Genomic DNA, 13,530 nt, shown 5'->3' with positions numbered 1-13,530 from the left:
CAGTTGTTAATTCAGCGGGAGATTGGAGATATTTCTGAGTTAACTTTCTCTTAAGATGCGTTTTACATTCCGTTGTGTTTAACGTTCTTATTAGATTGAAGCATAATTACTGATTATACTTATGCTGTTATCACATCTATAGACGCGCGCGCTTACCCGGGACAATTCCGAGAAACGAGATTCTAGTAGCACGGCTTTCAGCGGCAGGCTTCCGAGAAATGTTTCGTCTAGCTAGGAAGAACGTGTCCCGGCTACGAGCAACATTTTAAAACTTTTCCCAAAATGTTCCGGCTGGAGACGTGTTCCTCGAACGTTCAACCAATCAGACGAAAGGTCAGCTTCTGAAGGATCTAGGTAACTTTCAATATGGCGATGGCTCTCACTGTGAAGTGATGGACGGTGGAAATAGAGGCCGATTTAATTATTGCTGTTTTGTTGTAATACAACTGCCTGAGTCATTTTTTAGGAAGCACTTCCGCAGAGAACCCGGTAAATGTAAACATCGCCAACTTTGGCGATAATAGTTCAAACCTGGTAACCCAGCGGATTTATCCTATTCGCTTGTTCGAAGTTTGCAACCATTCCTCTTGCGTTCATTTTGTTGAATTATCACTATCGTTGTTCGCATTTGCAGATTTATATTATTCTTCTCTTACTTATTATTATTTTTTCTGAATTTTTTAACAACGAATAGATAGAAATATTTTCGTAGACAGATGCCGGTTCTCGGTTCGGGATGAAAGGAAGAAAATACGGCGGGAGGGGTGAAGCTAATTTGTAACACGGCTGTTCACGTTGTGTTCTTAATTATTAACAGCTCTAAGAACCATGAGGTTTCCAAAGTCTAAAATAATTTGATTTCGTAGACCGCAAAAATGTGCATGTGCATTTTAAATAATTAAGTAATGCTTTTATTTTTATTATTGGTTATTGTCATCTAAAATTATGAGAATAAATCAATTTTTATGGCGTAAAATTTCAACAACATAACATATTGTTAATGCTTTTCTAACAATAACCTTTCAGAGGATGGCAGGTGTGACATAAATAGATGATTAAATTGAAATAAAAAATATTGATTATCTAAGATGTCAGAATAGTTCGATGCATCACCATGGTCATCAAAATTAGCAAACCACTGCTGGTGTAAGGAATATATTGTTTTCTGTGTTAACTGGAATTTAAGACAAATTTTTTTCGTATATCACGGTTAACTGGTTAATTTCAGTATATTAATACTAATTTATATTTTTTAAATAAATTTTTATTTCCGTTATAAATCCTTATATATTGTCTTATGCTTAATATATTCTTTTCTGTGCTAACTTGAGTTTAATACACATTTATTTTCGTATATCACGTTAACCGGTTAGTTTTACATCTACATGCTTATTATCTGTGAATTTTTACTACCATATGCTTAATATATTGTTTTGTCTCCTAATTTGAATTTACATGCACTAAAAATCACGTTTACAAAATATCACGTTTACGGATCGGCTCATCGCCGATGAACCGCGAGCTTGGCGAGTAAAAATGCAACGGCGCCAACGGGTTCTTTCCCGACGCGCCAACGGGTTCTCTGCGGATGAAAACCCATTGAATTATGCTTTTCCAACAATAACCTTTCAGAGGATGGCAAGTGTGACATAAATAGATGATTGAGTTGAAATAAAAAAGATTATTCATTATCTAGCATGACAGAATAGTTTGATGCATCACCATGGTCATCAAAATTAGCAAACCACTGCTGGTGTAAGGAATATATTGTTTTCTGTGTTAACTGGAATTTAAGACAATTTTTTTTTTTTTTTTTTTTGTTTATCACGTTTAACAGGTTAATTTCAGCACATTAATACTAATTTATATTTTTCAAATGAATTTTTATTTCCGTTATAAATGCTTATATATTGTCTTGTACTTAATATATTCTTTTCTGTGCTAAATTGAATTTAATATAATTTTCGTATATCACGTTTAACAGGTTAGTTTTACATCTACATGCTTATTATCTGTGAATTTTTACTACCATATGCTTAATATATTGTTTTGTCTGCTAACTTGAATTTACATGCACTAAAAATCACGTTTACAAAATATCACGTTTGCGGCTCGGCTCATCGCCGATGAACCGCGAGCTTGGCGAGTAAAAATGCAACGGCGCCAACGGGTTCTCTGCGGATGAAAACCCATTTTTTAAATGTGTATATATTCATTAAATATATAATCGTGGAAATTTCAGAGTTGACATTATTTTACGACGTTCTTGCATTTCGGATTTGTTTACAAATTGTTCGTAGCCAAAAGTTCGCCAAATTTGTCGTATTTCGTGCTGATCGTGTATTATAACACTCTTATATAATAGAATTTTATTTTTTAAATTTAAGTTGAATAAATTTTTAAAATCCGTTTGTATATGCGCGGCTTTTCTCCTAATTACTTATCTTTTAAATTGTTAACTGCATAATCAGTGACACATTTTAAACAGCATAAAAGATGCATAAAAAAAGAAAAGCATAGCTTATGTAATAATGAGAATACTCATTAAATTTGTCTATTATTTTCATGTTATTAATGAAATACTTTTTGAATTATAAATACATTAGAAACTATACTTTTATTGTAAATGCTACATATTGAAACATTGAAAATTTATGGATTTATTATTATGCATGATGAAAAACATTTGTATATACATTCATTAATATAAATCTTATTCATTACATTAATACTAATAAATATATATTAACAACTTCTAAAACATCGCATCTCTTTATCTGTATGTAAATATATGACTTATTAGATGTGTATATATATATATGTATGTATGAATACAAAAATGAACATTGCCAAGAAGTTTATTTGAAGTTACTTTTAATTCAGATAACGATTATGTAATTGGCAGCAACTATAGTTATCAGTTCTTTGCAAATTATTATGGGTATGTAATAATCAGTTGAAAAATAATTGATGAGTATTTGAGTACTAAAGAGTGTACACATTTTGTTATTGGGTTAATTCATAATTATATCATACGTATGATCTACGTAATAAAAACATGACTAATAAATAATAAGAAATGTAACAGCTGTGCATTTATAACATTTGATTACTTAAAACAGCGCCCAACTGATTATCACCTTCATGTCTGTTTACATAATGAATTGCACTTTCCAATTAAGTGCACGGGCCTACTAGTGGCCGAAGCGTCGTTGAACACTGGTAGTTCTGTCTCAGGTTAGAATGCCGCGAACGGGCTGGCTACATGACGTTTCCTTGGTTTGCCCTATTTGTAACTGGTATACGAGCCAGTTTTAAAAAAAATCTTCTACAAAGGGATCCTTCCTGTTGTTATCCCTCGAGGCTTTGCTTTAATCACATAAAACCAACTGAGCCCACCAGCGGCCGAGCGGTAAAGTCGCTGAACACTGGTAGTTCGGTCCGAGGTTCGAATCCCGCGAACGGGCTGGCTGCATGGACGCTTTCGTGGTTTTCCCCATGTGTAACGTGTATACGAGCCAGTTTCCCTTAGAAAGTCCTCCCCGAAGGCATCCCTTCCCTTAGGCAGATAGCCCTAGTGTGCTTTGCTGTAATCTCAATAAATCAAACCATAAAACAAACTCATGATGTGAACACCTAATTTCTAGAGTTGGTATAATTAATGTGTTTTAGGTATATTACCGAGTGTTCTATGGGACAGTAAACAACTCGCACATGTTTGATTGCTCATGTATTCATATGCTTTATTTGATCTTCATTTTGCTGAATAGTATCTGCTGGCTGTGAGGAGGTAAATATCAGCCATATAGATTTGTGTCATTTGAATGGACAGAACAGTAATTATGAGCCATAAAGTTAGTCAGAAAATGCTTTCACCAGGTCACAAATTTTCCAGTGAGCCATCAAATTTTCATTGAAATGCAGACAACAGAAAATACACATAAGCGATGTGTGATAAATAGACTTATCCAGCACATGTTTTTAAACTATTCTGAGAGTGTATACAGAATTTGGCTATTACTGATGTAATTGATTGCTATAACCAGAAGTGTGTTTATCTGTTACATGAAGTGCCAGTGTGGAGATCAAAGTGATTAACTTGATAGCAATCACCTTTCTATTATCTTCCATTACTAACAATAAAGTTTAAAACGAAAAGCGTGTGAGCGATTCAAAACAACACGAAGAAGCGAATGTCACTTGAAAGGAAACGTCACTTTCACCAATCTGAGCGATAACTGATTCTTGTTTGGCTTTCAGCCTGTTTGCCAAGTGAAGATTGTAACCCTATTTCGCCAAAGGCCGTTTCTCAGAACTGTTGCTACAAACGTTTTGTCCCGGCAACAAACAGCTAATGTGATAACGGCTTTAGTGATATTCTAAACACTTGCACGAGTATTTCTGTGGAAAATTCCAGAACATTGAAGTGTTTCTGTTGATAAAATTAATTTAATTAAGCTATTATCGGATTTGAGTGCAATGACAATCATTTACGAACTATTATCAATCTATTACAAACCCGTACGCACACAACAATATTATAATTAATTAATGCATTAAAATTGCTTTGAACGTGTTTTACAAAACAAAAACAGGTAAAGAAAAATTCTGCTTGCGTTTTATGAGTTTTTGCAATTTTTCTGGCCACATAAGGTTTTAAAAATAGGTTTGTAATTTATGTTTATATTTACGAATTGAATAAATAGCACTAGATTTGATATATATATATATATATGTGTGTGTGTGTGTGTGTGTGTGTGTGTATTGAAATTCAGTAATAAAATTTTAAAGATTTGAAATGATTAAATGTCTATTTAGACAGTCTGTATTCTTTAAACTGCAAATGCAAACTGAGAAACCTTTTGCATTTTTTTCAATAAATCCTTTTACTTAAAGTCCTAAAACATGTACAGGTATGGACTAATTTTTTTTATTATTTTTACTGCTTATTTAAAATTATAAACTTTATAGAAACAAGGATGGGTTTTGCAAAATACTGAAAGGAAAAATTATTTGAGATGAAAATGTACATATCTGTTTTAAAGATCTTAGATAAAAGTGTATTTTTATTTTTTTTCTCAGAAACTAATTCATTAATTGCAAAAATCATTCCTTGAAGTTATTAAAAACACTCTAATAAATACAATAAAAAAACTGGGGGGGGAGACATTGAAAATTTTAAGAGAAGAAAGACATTTTAATTGTACAATTTTTCTTCAAAAATTTAAATTAAAAAAATTACTAGCAAAAACTTTTTTCAGCTTAAAATTATTTTGTCTCACAAAACCATTTAATAATATTCATAAAAAGTAGATGAAAATGCTTAAATTAAAAAAAAAAAAATCATTCAAAAGGTACCGAGTCCCTTGTCGCGTTGAAGCCGATATGCACTTGTCTTAACTTTAGTTTTAATTTGAACGATATTTCTGGAATACCTAGCATCAGATAATCTTGTCTGTATTTGTCTATAATTTCCGTATCTTGTACAGTTCTATCTAATTTTGGGGGGATGCTATCACATCCCCAGACATCTATCAGCGCGATTATTTCGCTGACAGTCCAGCGAGCAGTAACTAAAATTAAGTGAACCGCGCAGTATAGTACGGGAATTCTTCCCATTTGCCCTGCTCCCAAGAGGTAAGGAACATTCAACCAAGTTCTACCTCCAATTGGGCGAGGTAGTTAATGCTTGTCCCATGTGAATGGGACCAACACCTCCTAGAACTAACTCAAGGCCACGGCGCGTTTGCCAGGAGGAGGTGTGACGTCAGTGTCAGTAGGGATTGTATTTCATTTAACTCTCCCCACCCAGGACTGTGGTGGGTGGATTTCCGGAGTTTTGACGGTCACTTGGTCAGAAATCGTCCATAAGAACAGTCGACATTTTCTTTCTTTTTTCAGATATTTCTATATTATAAGTATTCCACTTTATTATTTGTTTTTCAAATTTTTGATATGGTTTACACATGCTGTGTACCTAACTGTAAAGGGAACTATCCAAATGGTCCAAAAGTACAGGTTTTCTCTTTTCCGAAAGAGAAAGAATTCTTAAAGAAATGGATAAAGGCGATTCATAGAAGCAATTTCAAGCCAACAAAATTTTCGAAGGTAAGTTGCGTTTTTTTTTTTTTTTCTAATGAATAAGTTTATACTTATCTGTGCTTTAAAAAGTGCTTCTGTGTTAAGCATGTTATAATTATCATAAACTAAAGCGAGTACATACATTTATAGAAAGTAAACATATTTAATCTTATTGTAAATCTAATAGTGATTATATAAGTATGATGACTTAATCATACTATTAATTTAATTTATAGCAGATAGTACTGTTTATCATCATGCTAATCGTTCAATCTCTAGCAGATGGCATTCTTTATCGTCATGCTAGTCAATTTGTAGTAAGTAGCATTCATTTACCAAGTTAAGTAAATTAAACAAATGTGTGACTTAAAAGTAGGATTAGATTAAATGTAGGATTAATAAAAATTCAAAATTGTAAATACATTTTGTATGTTGCAAAATGCTCGCATTTAAATATCTCGATACATTTGTCACAGGAACAGCGTATTTATTAAAATCCGAAGACCTTGAAAAATCTTGATAATATCTCTGTAACTAATACCAATTTTGTTTCTGATGTTAATGCGAAAAAATACGCTATTTAAATTTTTGTGAGCTCATGCCTGATATTCTTAAAATTCACTTAATATAACATAAATCATTAAATATGAAGTTTTACAAAATCTTGTATTTAATTCTAGTTTAGATAATTAAATCCGATTATAACAATCTTTGCATGCAAGTGTTTCGTATTTTTTGTAAGTAAATAATTAAATTTATGCAACACTTTATTTTACAAAAGATTTTTCTATCTAATTAGACATTATTCTTCAAAACTAGTACTTGTTTCACTTTATACAATTAATAGACAAGTATGATTTTCTTTCTATTAATCGTGAATAAACATTAACTTATATTACTTTAGTGGCCAACCAGCGGCCGAGCGGTTAAGTCGCTGAACACTGGTAGTTCGGTCCGAGGTTCGAATCCCGCCAACGGGCTGGCTGCATGGGTGTTTTTGGGGTTTTCCCCATGTGTAACGTATATACGAGCCAGTTTCCCTTAGAAAGTCCTCCACGAAGGCATCCCTCCCCTTAGGCAGATAGCTCTCGAGGCTTTGCCATAATTAAAATAACCTAACCTGTATTATTTTATGCTACAAATTTTAATGAAATTTAATAATGTATACTCAGTTTAAAGCCGGAAAACTTAATGTATAAAAAATTCTTGCTGATAGGTTTGTGCCCTTCATTTTCACCCTGAGGACATTTCAAAATGTACAGAATTCGTTGATGAAAGGACTGGAAGGAAGGTGACTGCTCCCTTATCGAGGTACAAATTAAAACGTTTTGCGATTCCTAGTATTTTTCCAAACTGCCCAAAATATATTTCAAGGGAATTTATCGTGAGAGAAAGCCCAGATGAACGTCGTCAAAGGCTAGAAAATAAAAATCTTCAGTGGGCTGTAACTGAAAGTATATCCCAGTTTCAGACGAATGAAAAAGAAAAATCCTTTTCTTCATTTTCTGAATTTTTAGATAAGATGGGAAAAGAAAAGCTACCTGGCTCGTGGAACTGTATTAAAAGAGCACGGGAAGCTATCTTTTTAATTATTGAGCTAACACCGTGCCCTGAAATAAATATTTCAGCATTAATAAACGAAAAACTTGAAATTTCAGTTTACATTGGGAAAACTGAACTTAAAAAATTTAATAATTTAACTTTGCCAGCATCTGTTGGCAATGTAGATGAGGTAATTTCTATTTTAAACGCTTTGTTGTCGTATGAATTTAAAAGTGATGTGCAGAATTTAAGAATAAATTCTGTTTGTGAAACTTTAGAAAATATTTAAGAACAAATACGATGAAAATAAGCAGAAAGCCATACAATTCATTAGGGAGCAATTAACATTAATTAATACATCCAAAGAAAACTTACGGTATTCTCCAGAGAGTATGATACTATTCAGTATTTTATGTACAATTTCACCCCATGCTTATAAATTTTTAAGGAGTTCTGGGTGTATTTTGGCTCCTCACCCTCGGACAATTCAAAGGTTATGCTCATCTTTGGTAGCTAATCCTCAGAATGAACAATGCGAAGAGGACTTTTTAAAACACTTAAAACAAAAAAGTCCTTTACTTCAAGAATGCGATCGCATAGTTACAATGATGATCGATGAAATTCACATAAAACCATATGTCGACTATAAAGCTGGCAACATTGTAGGCATGGCTTACAATTCTGAAAACATAGCTACAACTGCACTTGTTTTCATGATTCAGAGTCTGCTGTCTAATTTTAAAGAAGTCATTCAGATAATTCCTGTAAAAAATATAACTGCTGAAATTCTTTTTAATTTCGTGCGTAGAGCAATCTTAAGTTTAGAAAAACTTGGTTTCTCAGTTATCTGTGTTGTCAGTGACAATAATGCCATTAATAGGAAAACTATGTCTTTTTTTACATCTCCTCCAAAATTAAGCATAGTGTATCCACGTCCATCGGATGCCACTCGGCCACTATTCTTTATTATTGATTCTGTTCATATATTTAAATGCATACGGAACAATTGGCTCAATCAAAAAAGTGCAGATCAGACATTTTATTATCCAGATTTCGAAACTTTAAATTCAAATTTCTTAATGGCATCCTTTTCTACTTTAAGACAACTTCATAGCATAGAAAGCATAAATTTAGTCAAATATGCTTATGGATTGAATTTGAAAGCATTGTGTCCATCAAATTTTGAAAGACAGAATGTTAAACTTGTATTGGATATATTTAATCCATATGTGATTCAAGCACTTTTGAAATTAGGCAATGAACACCAACTAAAAAATTATAAATCCACAGCGAATTTTATTGACATTATATACAAATGGTGGTGCATCATGAACGTGAAAACGCCTTTCAAAGGAGATCGTTTCCTAGATGAATTTCAGAGACCTATTTCTGATAAGTGTCATATAAATTCCGAGTTTCTAGAAAAATTTCTCCTTTGGCTCGATTACTGGAAAAAAATTCTTCAACAGGCACTCTTACAAAGGATACACTATTGGCTATCAGTCATACAACTCATGGTATAATGGAGATGTCAAAATATTGCCTTCATGAGCTGAAATTTAAGTACTTTCTTCCAGGAAAAATTCAAACTGATACCCTGGAAGCCAGATTTGGGAAATACAGGTCTTTAGCCGGATCACAATATTTAATATCTGTAAGACAAGTCTATGAAGCAGAAACAGAATTACGTCTCCAGAACGTTTTACCCCTTACTCTCAATTCGAGCACATATGGAAAAATAAAAATTAGCAGCACTGACAACAGAATCGAAGTGGATGAAATTGAAGAAGAGTTTACAGAATTTGACATAAGTATTACAGAAAAGGATTTTGAAGATGCTGAAACTTTTTTACCAGTATTAACATACCTGTCAGGTTATTGTGCTAGAGCTGCTCTGAAAAAACTTAAATGCAATTCCTGTTTTAAACTTTTAGTTACAGATAAAGTATTGGAAAATAATCAAAATTATTCCTTAATTAAAAATATGAGCCGAGGAGGTTTGTTATGCCCTCGAGCGGATGTTGTTACTGTAATTATGTATAATTACGTAACAGTTCAAAAACTTCTATCAGTGAACAATGAACAAAAATTTTTAAAAAGCAAAATTCAGAGACAAATAACAGTCAAATCAACTTTACAAAATTTGAAAGACTGTGATGTATTTATGGATGCATGTGAAATCGGTCATTCAGCTGATATTATAATAAAATATTTAGTAATGGCAGCAGCAAATTCTTTATTGAATAATTATTGCAAAAAATGAATGATTTGCCTAAGCCTATAGTTAAAAGGCGCAAAATACAAACTATTCAAACCAAAATATGAATTTTTACCTGCTACAGGGAATGTATGCATTTCTATATATTTGCACGCATTAAAATTTACGAAATTCTGAGTTTCATTTATTTTTTGTCAAAGGTATTCATTATGTATTCCCTCTTCATTTACTTGTATAGTGCAATATCAATGCAACTTTTATATGTGTATATGTTAAAGTTCATGAAATTTTTTTTTTGTATTTTGATTTTTAAATTTAATTACTTCATATATATATATATATATATATATGTTAAAAATCCTAAAATTCTCTTTCTTCACCCCAAATATATTATTTTAAATTGTATATTTTGTATAGCAGTATGTCGAAGCAATTTTTTTTTTTTTCCAAAGAAATCGAATATATTGTCATACATATATACGCATGCATATACATACGTATGGAAATAAAAATGTATGACATGATATTTCATAAAGACTACAATTTAAATTCTTTCTAAAGATAGAAATGTAGTCCTTATGAAATATTATGCCATACATTTTTATTTGATGAAATGCAGTCTGTGATAAAAAAAAAAAAAAAAAAAAAAAAAAAAAAAAAAAAAAAAAAGCAATATTTATCGTTCCCCGTTTACAGACAGTTTTGAATAATTCTGAATTGACTGCAAAGACAATTTCGATGATTTTCTTCTTTTCCTCTATTGGAACAATCCTTCCTCTTTTTAGTTGACTGATTGAAAATAAGCATATACATGTTATCTAAAGTATTTCTGTATAAATTGTTTCGAATTGTAATGTATAATTTAGTGCATCCTAAGGGCATTATATGTTAGTAATTTAATTCGGCAGTAATAATGCAATGATAATTGTGTTTTTCATTTGTTGTTGTTCAATATCCCAGTTTAGGATTTGTTACATTTGCCTTCCACACAATACTGCTAGATCTGCCATTTAAAATGCAAAATAATATGCAATTCTCTCTGTGCACCTAATGTCTCAAATAATTATAAAAACTTATTTAAATCGTTGCAAGCTTAGCGTTATTTGTTTCAAACATGAGTATTTATTATTATTCGCCAACATATGTCAAAAATAAGATATATTACTTATACTTATCAAAGATGTTTATTAGTCAAGGCATAAATTGTTGTAAGTATAATTAATACGACCCTTGACCAATAAACATCTCTGATTAATTATATTTGTTTTCAACTAATGATTTTATGTTGCTACATGATTCCAGGTAAATTAGCTTCATAATTTAAATCAGTTAGAATTTATCTCAATTTTTTAGGATCTATATCCTGCCTTCATGTCTTAAATTGTCTTTCTGTTTAATTATTGCGTACAAATAAAATTCCGATTCATTAAGTGTGAAGTTTCTTTCGTTAACAAGAGTTTCTCAGCGATTAAATTTAGTAGTATCAGTAATAACTTTTAATGGAATTAAAAATTCTAGTTATTCGTATCGAAAACATTCTAAAAATAAAAATCTCGGTTCTTCACATTCTAATGAAAGCAAGGTATTTTCCAGATTTATAAACGATGAGAATTAAATATAAAAATTTCAGTTTTTATATAAGCCTGTCAAATGGATATTTAAGAAGGCACCCTTAAAGTTGGCGAGGACGAAAGTATCCCTACTGCAGTGACGTCACGAACTGCGCGCCGTGGTTTTGAGTTAGTTCTAGGAGGTGTTGATGGGACACGTTGGAAGAACCGGTTTTCGCTACCGGTCGAATCTGCCATTGTGAACGGGGCTTATGACATATACACCAGAACAAAACGGATTAGTGGAAAGGGAGAATCGTACAATAATGAATGCAGTTCGCACTATGATCAAGGAAGGATTCAGGCTTGCCGCAGTTCCTATGGGCAGAAGCAGCATCTACAGCTGTCTACATTCTTAATCGTACTGGACCAAGTAAGACTTCGGAAAAATCTCCGTTTGAGGAATGGTTTGGACGCAAGCCGGCAATCAACAGAATTCGAGTTTTTGGATCAGCTGCATTTGTACATGTACCAAGTGTCAACAGAGGTAAATTAGATGACAAGGCTATAACCCAGGCAGCACGTCTCCAAAAATATACGTATAATTTTGGTGAAATAAGGGTATGGTATTTTTTTGCACATTACTTTTACGAAATTTATACGAATGAAAAAGGCTGAAGTTACTGTTGACTCTTTATCGTTATTTTCCACACGTTATTTTTACGAAAATTATACGAATCTGAATGTACTAAAAAAAACTACCACCATAATGGTATATTTTTTGGTTCAAGTTCCAGTTTTAAAAAAATATATATAAATATAATCTTTTATATTAATCCTCTTAGAAAGAATGTTTTAAGAAGCTAATGTTTCTCTCGCGTTGTAGATTGTGTATATATATGTATATAAAATAATAATAATAAAAAAAAAAAAAAAAAAAAAAAACATGATCTTTAATATGATTTAGATTGTTTCAGTCGATATAAGAATCGGGTCGTTCGGTGGTACAGAATAAACCCTGCTGGACTGTTTTATTTCTTTGTCATTTAGCAAAAATCTTTTAATTAAAATATTTATCCTTTGGACTTCGCTTTAAACTTTATTTATAGTTAAAACGACTAGAAAATGAAAAGCTGTCTTCTTCAGCTGAAACGCAATTCATATAATTGATATTTAAAAAATTGACAAGAATGCAAAATTTATGGAAGTCTAGCAATCAAAAAATCTTAATTTTCTTGTGTGAGCACTGAAAATAACTGTAGAAGGAAAGAAGAAAATTAGGGAGAAAAGTAAGCAAAAATTTGCAGGGAAATTTGGCTGTCAGACATACGAAGATGTTTCAAAATGTTGGACGCTTTTGAATATACTTTCAGGATACTTCAAAAAATTTAGGTGTTCAAAGAGAAAACACTTGGATGTGTACACCAGCAAATACCATCAATTTAGCTTGTGTTAACAGAAAAGACAAAAACGATATCATTGCAGATTAAAGTGAAGAGCGACTGGTTTTAGACTATATGGTTGTATAAATTTAAATTACGTTATAGAACTAGGTGTGTTTGTGGGACCTCAAAAAATCCCCTGAAACTTTTACGGACTTACTACCGACATTTTGGAGTTTCGAGAAGGGGGGGGGAGAGAAATGAAAAATTACAATTATGAAGTATTGAATGACCTAATTATAAAAGTTCAATGAATTACTTTTTTCGCAAAATTAATAACCATAAATTTTCAAACATATTAACTACTACATTTTATGTAAATATTTTAAATTACCTGAATTAATTCTTTAAAAAAATTATCTAATTTCTGCTGCTTTTTTATTTTCTGATGTTTGTGGGCTTGTGTTTCTTTTGTGGTGAACTTCATAATTGCAGGAAGGTTGACTTTTATTTTCCTCATTTACAGTTGAGGAAATTTCCTCGAGAACTGCAGAGGTAGAAGCAGTTTGCTTTTCTGCTAATGTAGAAGGTTTTTCAGAGACTTTTATAGGTGACTCATCTGAAATACATGTTTTAAAGTTCTCTTGATATGTTTTCCAACTTCTGTTCATATTCAGTAAGAGATCTTTGTGAATTGGATCAGTCATTGGATTTTCTGAGTCATATTTTTCACATGAGGTTTCTTTAGAAGCCATTA

The 13,530-nt window shown here is 31.9% G+C and overlaps 1 protein-coding gene across 6 annotated transcripts in view; it reads right to left on the bottom strand.

The window, feature by feature from the left end:
- The window catches only part of LOC118203970 (ankyrin repeat domain-containing protein 13C), a 215,610-nt gene that overhangs the window by 55,127 nt on the left and 146,953 nt on the right, over positions 1-13,530 (bottom strand). The gene's annotated exons all lie outside the window — the stretch shown is intronic.

Source organism: Stegodyphus dumicola, chromosome 7 (genome assembly GCF_044657685.1).
Source record: "Stegodyphus dumicola isolate Sdum_Otavi_A_Nest chromosome 7, ASM4465768v1".
In the NCBI taxonomy this organism is placed as follows: domain Eukaryota; kingdom Metazoa; phylum Arthropoda; class Arachnida; order Araneae; family Eresidae; genus Stegodyphus; species Stegodyphus dumicola.
Note: the sequence above shows the minus strand (reverse complement) of the source record. Positions and strands in the feature narration are given on the sequence as shown.